This window comes from Erinaceus europaeus, chromosome 4 (genome assembly GCF_950295315.1).
Source record: "Erinaceus europaeus chromosome 4, mEriEur2.1, whole genome shotgun sequence".
Taxonomy (NCBI): Eukaryota; Metazoa; Chordata; class Mammalia; order Eulipotyphla; family Erinaceidae; genus Erinaceus; species Erinaceus europaeus.
This window is the reverse complement of record NC_080165.1, coordinates 95,323,003-95,331,868: the sequence shown is the minus strand read 5'-3', so window position 1 is coordinate 95,331,868 and position 8,866 is coordinate 95,323,003. Positions and strand designations below refer to the sequence as shown.

Here is an 8,866-nt window from a genome sequence, read left to right as displayed (position 1 = left end):
GGCCTGCTATGAGGGTGGGAGAGGACAGAAGTTCTCCCCACAGATGGTCCTCATGGGCAGGAGGGAGTCAGGAGAAGCAGACCTGTGCACAGGGAAAGAGTGAGCCCTGATCCAGCATAAGTCAGGTGTCTCAACAATCCAGGAGACAAAGTCACTCAGGCTGTTCAGCTCCTAGGACCTCAATGTCCCAGGCTGCTGGTTCTGAAGGGCCACAGGATCAGAGCCCAGGGAAAGAGCCTCACTGGGAGCCCTCACTGGAATCCCTTAATGTACAGACATGGGTGGAATCTTGTACTTTGGGGGCCTCCGTCATGTACCATGCTTTCCTGAAGGCTAGTGTCCTCCCTGTGGTGGTGAGGGCATGGGAGACACCCCTGACCACACCCAGCGGGGAAGGGGAGGGAGTATCCCCACAGCCATGACAGGATGTGGCAGCACCAGCCCCTGCCAGGCCTCAGCTTTGGTCATAGCAGCATCTCAGAGTTCCCTCAGTCGTCCCCTGAAGTGTGAGGAAAGCCACTGGGCGTCTTCTGCAGGACCCCAGGTTAGCACCCCAAAAAAAGGGATTTTTGTGTTGATACAAAGTCATGCTGAAGATCAGCCAGGCTGCTGCAGACCTTTAGGTGCCCAGGGCCCCAGCCCCTACTGCTGTTGAGAAGCAAGTTGGTTTGCAGGAAGCTATCCAGCTGAGGTCTGGCTGAGGGGCTGCAACCAGCACCAGTGCTTTGTGGTGTGTCCACAAGAGCAGTCCCTTCAATCAGACCTTGCTCTGCCTGCCTTCTGCCAGAGTCCAGGCAGAACTTCCAAAGGCTTCTGATGTGAGAAAGGGAGCATGGCCCTGGGTGGAGAAGCAGAGAAGCAGAGTGCCCCAGGGAACAGAGAACAGGGCAGCTGGAGACATGGTCCCAAGGAGACTTCTTTAAAGATTTTTGTGTAGGGCAGTTCATGCCTGAGGCTTTGAAATCCCAGGTTCAATCCCCCCTACCTCACCCCCCGACCCCATACTACCATGATCTGAATAGTACTCTGGTGAGAGAGAGAGAAAGAGAGAGAGAGAGATTTCTTTAGAGGGTGAGTGGTGGTGCAACCTGTAAGTGTATGTTATATGTGAGGATACAGGTTCAAGCCCCCAATCCCCACCTGCAGAGGGGAAGCTTTAAGAGCAGTACTGCAGCGCTGCAGGTCTCTCTCTCTCACACCCTATTTCTCTCTGACTCTATCATAATAAAAAATAAATAATAAGGGAGTCGGGCAGTAGCGCAGCAGGTTAAGCACACGTGACATGAAGCATAAGGACTGGCATAAGGATCCTGGTTCGAGTACCTAGCTTGAGTCCCCGGCTCCTCACCTGCCGGGGGGTCACTTCATAGGTGGTGAAGCAGGTCTGCAGGTGTCTATCTTTCTCTCCCCTTCTCTGTCTTCCCCTCCTCTCTCCATTTCTCTCTGTCCTATCCAACAACAATGACATCAATAACAACAACAATAACTACAACAACAATAAAAAACAAGGGCAACAAAAGGGAAAATAAATATAAAAAATTTTAAAATAAATAATAAAAGGAAAATTGTCACATTAATCCCCAATATAAAAAAAAGCTGCCAAAAAAGGAAAAATGACATAAGTAGTGGTGGATTCTTGTGTAGGCACCGAGACCTAGGTGGTGGAAATTTTTTTTTCTTTTTCTTTTCTTTTCTTTTCTTTTCTTTTCTTTTCTTTGTTTTTCTTTCTTTCTTTCTTCCTTCCTTCCTTCCTTCCTTTCTTTCTTTCTTTCTTTCTCTTTTTTACCTCCAAGGTTACCTTGAAGGCTTAGTGCCTGCTCCTGTCAGACATTTATTTCTCTTCTCTCTCTCTCTCAACTGAAAGAAAGAAGAAGAAAGAGATAAAAAAAAAAAAAGGAGAGGCACCGGGGGTTGGGCGGTAGCACAGCAGGTTAAGTGCACATGGCATGAAGTGCAAAGATTGGCTAAAGGATCCCAGTTCAAGCCCCCAGCTCCCCACCTGCAGGGGGGGGGGTCACTTCACAGGCAGTGAAGCAGGTCTGCAGGTGTCTGTCTTTCTCTTGCTTTCTCTGTATTCCTCATCTCAATTTCTCTCTGTCTTATCCAACAACAGCAATGACAACAATAATAATGACAACAGCAAGGGTAACAAGAAGGGCAACATGAGAAAAATAGCCTCCAAGAGCAGTGGATTCATAGTGTAGGCACTGAGCCCCAGCAACAACCCTGGAGGCAAAAAAAAAAAAAAAAAGAGCATCACCACAGCACTGTTCCAGGCGCATGAGACTTTTCCCCTGCAGAAGCTGCCATGTGGTGGCCCGGACCTCAAACCCGGGTCCCCTAGCAAGGTAATGTGTGTGCTCTACCAGGTGAACCATCTGCTGCTCCCCAAGAAGACTTCTTAGTGAATTTGGTGTGGGGAGGAGGGAAAAGGAGAGGGGATGTTCTTACGGCTATAATATGGGAACCACAAGGTCTCCAGCTAGAAGGTAGCTGAGGCTCTGTTTTCTTGTAGAGAGAATCCACCTGTACTTGAATGGAGTGGGTCTGAGAGAGGAACAGCGTTTGGGGAGAGGGGAGGAGAGCGGAGTGAATGGCATCTACAAACTGTTCCTCATCCATCCATGCTGACCAGCTCTGTTACATGTACATGGGATGTGCAGCAAACCAAGGAACTCAAGGTGTCTGTAAACGGAGCAGAGCAATGGGCCCAGAGGGCAGAAATCCCTACCCAGCTACATAGTTTTCCATGGCCTCTGATAAATGCAGAGTAGCTCCAACAGCAGAGTCAGAGTTCCAGGTGATATTCTGGATTCCAGCAGCCTATCATACTCCTGAGTTGTGACCATCTGCAGCAATCAGGGTGCTGTCACTACCTAGGGTAACATGAACCCACAGCCTGGCATTTGCCCTAAGAAACGGGTAAAGCCAGGGATAGCAGACAGCTTTGCTCCCCTCTGTCGCAGCCTCCAGCGGCTTAGTGAGAGCATGCATGATGGCATCATTGTCCACTAAGTCTATATTATCCTTATCAAATGTTATCAGGGCCTCTGAGCAGGTATCCCATACCTGCATTTGCCGAAATGCTCTGTATCTCATGTTGCAGGTGTGGTCCCAGGCACTAAAGCTGCTAAGAAGGGTTGCAGAGTCAGGGGGAAATGGAGCTGACCCTGTTCCTGTATGTTTCTGGCAAATCCTCCAATACTTTCTTTGGAGGGGAATGGAGGAGGAAGAGGAGGTGAGAGAACACAGCATGATGGGGTCCCTGGCCTCAGGACCTAAAGCCCCCAATGCTAGCTGATGCCCCATGAACTTCTTGTTGCTTCCTGTCTCATGTTGCAACCCAACACACACACACATATTATGTTTACACACATATAACTTCTATGAAACAAACCTAGATGCTTATTACATCTGACACATTCCAACCCTTGCCGCTCTAATCCCTGTCATCCTTTTTGATTACTAGCCCTGACTGAGGGCTGACTCCCTGACACCCAAGAGTGGTGACTAGTAGACAAACACCACCGAGTTCAATATCCAGGATGCCATTTCCGGTGCAGCCCAGGAAGATACTAAGTGAATTCAATTGGGAGTATATTTTGCCTCCTGACACAACCCTGCCCCTACCTGTCTCCACCCCAGGCCCCAGGTCAGGCTACCTCAGGAACAGACTTGCAAGCTCAATGAGTTGCTTTTCTGTGGAAACAAGAGCTGAATGCCTCTGGGAGGGGCATTAGTGGAAGGGACACAAGGACCAGACAGGCCCCTGGAACTGAGCAGGGGTGCCAGACTCAGGGGGACCTGGGTAAGAAGCCTCACCCCTGGAGCAGGCTTCAGTCTTGCTGGTTCTACCTTGGCTCTGTCTCCTCCTCCTGGAAGGACCAGGGGCAGTGTGAGAATGGGCATCAGCCTTCCCAGCACAGGCCTGGTATGCAAGTTCCCCCTCTAGCCTATGGCCACAGGAACCTTCATGTTTCCTGCTGGGCAGGAGGAGGAAGAGGATAATACCCCTTCCAGAACCTCAGCTTTCCCAGAGAGGCTGGCTCCTGTGTATACAGAAAAAGAAATGACTAGGGCTAGGTGGTGGCATACCTGATTAAGTGCACATGTTACAGTGAAAAGCTTCTGCACAGCCAAAGAAACTATCACACAAACAAAGAGACCCCTCACAGAATGGGAGAAGATCTTCACATGCCATACATCAGACAAGAGACTAATCACCAAAATATACAAAGAACTCAGCAAACTTAGCACCAAAAAAGCAAATGACCCCATCCAAAAATGGGCAGAGGATATGAACAAGACATTCACTTCAGAGGAGATCCAAAAGGCTAACAAACATATGAAAAACTGTTCCAGGTCGCTGATTGTCAGATAAATGCAAATAAAGACAACACTGAGATACCACCTCACTCCTGTGAGAATGGCATACATCAAAAGGACAGCAGCAACAAATGTTGGAGAGGCTGTGGGGACAGAGGAACCCTTCTACACTGCTGGTGGGAATGTAAATTGGTACAGCCTCTCTGGAGAGCAGTCTGGAGAACTCTCACGAGGCTAGACATAGACCTTCCATATGACCCAGTAATTCCTCTCCTGGGGATATACCCCAAGGATTCCATAATGCCCAACCAAAAAGATGTGTGTACATCTATGTTCATAGCAGCACAATTCATAATAGCTAAAACCTGGAAGGAACCCAGGTGCCCAACAGCAGATGAGTGGCTGAGAAAGCTGTGGTACATATACACAATGGAATACTATGCAGCTATTAAGAACAATGAGCCCACCTTATCTGACCCATCTTGGACAGAGCTCGAAGGAATTATGTTAAGTGAGCTAAGTCAGAAAGATAAAGATGAATATGGGATGTCCCCACTCATCAACAGAAGTTGAGAAAGAAGAACAGAAAGGGAAACTAAAAGCAGGATCTGATTAAATTGAGAGCAGGGCACCAATGTAAAAACACTGTGGTGAAGGGGAGGGTGGCCACTGGGCTTCCCGGCACTGTGGGGGGTTGGGGTGCGGGGGTGTGTGGTGGGGATGGGACACAGTCTTTTGGTGGTGGGAGTGGTGTTTATGTACAATCCTGTTAAAGTGTAAACATATAAACCACTATTTAATTAATATGAGAGGGGAAAAATTTATCATATGTCTAGAACTTCTTAAAACACAGACTGAGTCTTTTTAATACATAAGCTGTCTTTGATATGTTGTCTCTCCCAAAAGCCTAGATCGGGAAGAAAAGAAACAACTGGTAGCACAGCTATGGTATTATACCCCAAACCCTAACAAAGGGACTTTCCAAAGTTAACCCTATCACCAAATAATGTGACAATAACAATAACTATCCATTGTCTTCTTGAACCCTAAGACAACAGGAACCTCACATTTCCACTATAGAGCCTATATTTCCCCCAGTCTTGGAACCTTAGGGTGGGGCCCACTTTTCTGCATGCTGCTCTCAATTCAAATCAAATAATACTGCATCCGTGAATTGCAACCTAATCAACACGAGTGCCATCCCAGCATGCTTCACTTCAGACTGTGACCAGAGACTTCAGGTGTGGAATGACAACCCTTCAGCTTCATCACTCAGGTGAGACCTTTCCTTTCATAGTATTCTCTAATTCCATTCCAGGGGGTCCACTCCCCAATAAAGTCCCCAAACCTAGATATAGTCCAGGTCCCCTGAGATAGAGCATAGGTTCACACGTGCCCACAAACTAGGGGAAAAATATATACCTGAAAGCAGAAGTACACAAGAGCTTGCAGGGAATACCCCCCAACACTTCATCTGCACTATTCCAGTCTTTAGGTCCATGATTATTCAACAATTTGTTTGGACTTGTATGTTAACTCTCTTTTCAACCACCAGGTTCCAGATGCCAGCAAGATGCTGACGATACTTCCCTGGACAGACGACCCCATCAATGTGTACTGGAGCTCCACTTCCTCAGAGCCCCACCCTACTAGGGAAAGAGAGAGGCAGACTGGGAGTATGGATCGACCAGTCAACTCCCATGTTCAGCAGGGAAGCAATTACAGAAGCCAGACCTTCCACCCTCTGCAACCCACAACGACCCTGGATCCATACTCCCAGAGAGATAAAGAATGGGAAGGCTATCAGGGCAGGGGATGGGATATGAAGATCGGGTTATGGGAATTGTGCGGAATTGTACCCCTCTTATTCTATGGTTTTGTTAATGTCTCCTTTCTTAAATAAAAAAACAATAATAAATAAATAATTTAAAAAATAAATAATAATAATAAATAAAATATTAAAAAATCTTTATGGGGTGCAGAAGGTGGAAGGTCTGGCTTCTGTAATTGCTTCTTTGCTGGACATAGGTGATGGCAGGTTGATTCACATCCCCAGCCTGTTTCTATCTTTCCCTAGTCTTCTTCTTTAGTTTAGAAGTAAAACTATAAATTACATAATTGTCCATATAGAAAAGTGCATGGGGGGAATTGGGCGGTAGTGCAGCAGGTTAAGCACAGTGGCACGAAGAACAAAGACCGGCATAAGGATCCCAGTTCAAGCCCCCAGCTCCCCACCTGTAAGGAAGTCACTTCACAGGTGGTAAAGCAGGTCTGCAGGTATCTTTCTCTGTCTTCCCCCTCCTTTTTTCCTAGCTAGAGAGAGGGAGAGAGAGAGAGAGAAGAGAGAGAGACTATATTGTATGGGGGACTGGACGGTAGCACATACAGTTGAATGTATATGGATGAGGACCCAAGTTTGAACCTCTGCTCCCCACTTTCAGGGGAAGAAACTTCGCAAGTGGGGAAGCAGGTCTCTCTCTTTCTCTCTCTCTCTCTTCCTCCTCCTCCTCCCCTCTCAATTTCACTCTGTTCTCTCTAATAAAAATAAAAATAAAAATAAAGGCTACCGGGGAATTGTCATGCAGGCACTGAGCCCCAGCCAACCACCCTGGTAGCGATGAAACACTACACTGTATGAATATAGAGGCAAGTTAACATACACCAATCAATTACATATCTAAATACTAACAAATAATGCACAAAAAATTGAATTGAAAGGCACAATTCCATTTATAAACTCTCCAAAGAAAACAAAACACTCAGGTATGCACTGACCCATACATGAGCAGGGCGTGGATGATAAGAATTACAAAGTGATGATAATAAAAAAAAAAAACAAAGAAAACTTAAATAAATGTAAAGGCAAAGTGAGTGGTCCATACATTAGATGGTGCAACATAAAAAACAAAAGTTTTTGGAAATTTATTTGTAGATTTAACTGACGTGCTGTCAAAAGCCCAGCAAAATTTGTTGTGGACACAGGTAAGTTTACTCTGCTGTTTCTGTGGAAGCCACAGGTCCCAAATGTCCCCATTGCTCTAGAAATCCCACACACATGCAAGCTTGCAATATGTGATCCTTTGTGAGAGTCCTCATTCACTCAGCAAATGTGTGCTTCTTATTTTTTTTAACCCAGGTGTCCAACAACAGATGAGTGGCTGAGAAAGTTGTGGTATATATACACAATGGAATACTACTCAGCTATTAAAAATGGTGATTTCACTTTCTTAACATCATCTTGGATGGAGCTTGACGGAATCATATTGTGAGATCATCCAGAAAGAAAACTTATTTATTTATTTTATTTCATTTATTTTGAATAGAGTCAGAGTTGAGAGGGAAGGAGGAGTGAGAGAGAGAGAGAGAAGAAAAAAAGAGAGAGAGAGAGACATCTGCAGCACTGCTTCACCACTTATGAAGCTCCACCCCTGCAGGTGGGGACTGGGGGCTTGAACTCAGGTCCTTATGCACTGTAATGTGTGTGCTCAACCAGGTACAACACCACCTAGCTCCAAAAACAATGTTTTATTTTTTTAGTATTTTATTTATTTATTTATTTATTTATTTATTTATTTATTTATTTTTCTTGTGATAGAAACTAGCATACCATGAAGCTCTGGCTCTTGGTGGTGCTAGGGACTGAACCTGGGGCCTCTTGGCCCTTAGACATGGAATATCTCTCCAGCCCAGTAGATGTTTTCACCATTCATCATGCGAATATGTATCAGTACTTTGTTCTTTTTGATTGGCAGTTAATACTACATTCTGTAGATGTTAGTGGATTGTTGACATTTCATTATATAGATACTAGAGCTACCTATTCATCACCAGTTGGTGGATATGTGAGCTATTCCCCCTTTGACTCTTTTAAATAATGCTGCTGTGAACATTCAGTACAAGTTTTGTGTGGACATACGTTTTTATAGCTCTCAAGTGTATATCCAGAAGTGGAATTTCTGGGTTTATGGAAATTCTATTTTCAATTTTTTTGACACAGCAAAGGATACATTTGCTTAATAGAAGGTGGATTCATTCACCTGCTGGCACTTGAGTTATTTCAATTCTTCAATACTGTGGTAGACAGAGGTATGAATAGCTCTTCTAGTTAGTGTTTTATATTATTTTTAATATTTATTTATTTACTCCGTTTTGTTGCCCTTATTGTTGTAGTTATTATTGTTGTCGTCATTGTTGGATAGTACAGAGAGAAATGGATAGAGGAGGGGAGGATAGAGAGGGAGAGAAAGATAGATACCTGCAGACCTGCTTCACCGCCTGTGAAGCGACTCCCCTGCAAGTGGAGGCTGGGGACTAGAACCGGGATCCTTACGCTGGTCCTTGCACTTTGCGCCATGTATGCTTCACCCACTGCGCTACCGCCAGACTCCCAATGTTTTGTATTCTTTTGATGATATCTGAAGTGAGATAAATATGGTATTTCTTGGTCAACACTTTGTTTGGCTTTGTATGTTAACTCTCTTTTCAACCACCAGGTTCTAGATGCTAGCATGATGCCGACCAGACTTCCCTGGACAGACAA

General features: G+C 45.4%; 1 pseudogene; it reads right to left on the bottom strand.

The window, feature by feature from the left end:
• Positions 1–2,676: 2,676 nt before the first annotated feature.
• On the bottom strand, positions 2,677–3,255 carry LOC132538215 (ubiquinone biosynthesis monooxygenase COQ6, mitochondrial-like; annotated as a pseudogene).
• Between the last annotated feature and the right edge of the window lie 5,611 nt (positions 3,256–8,866).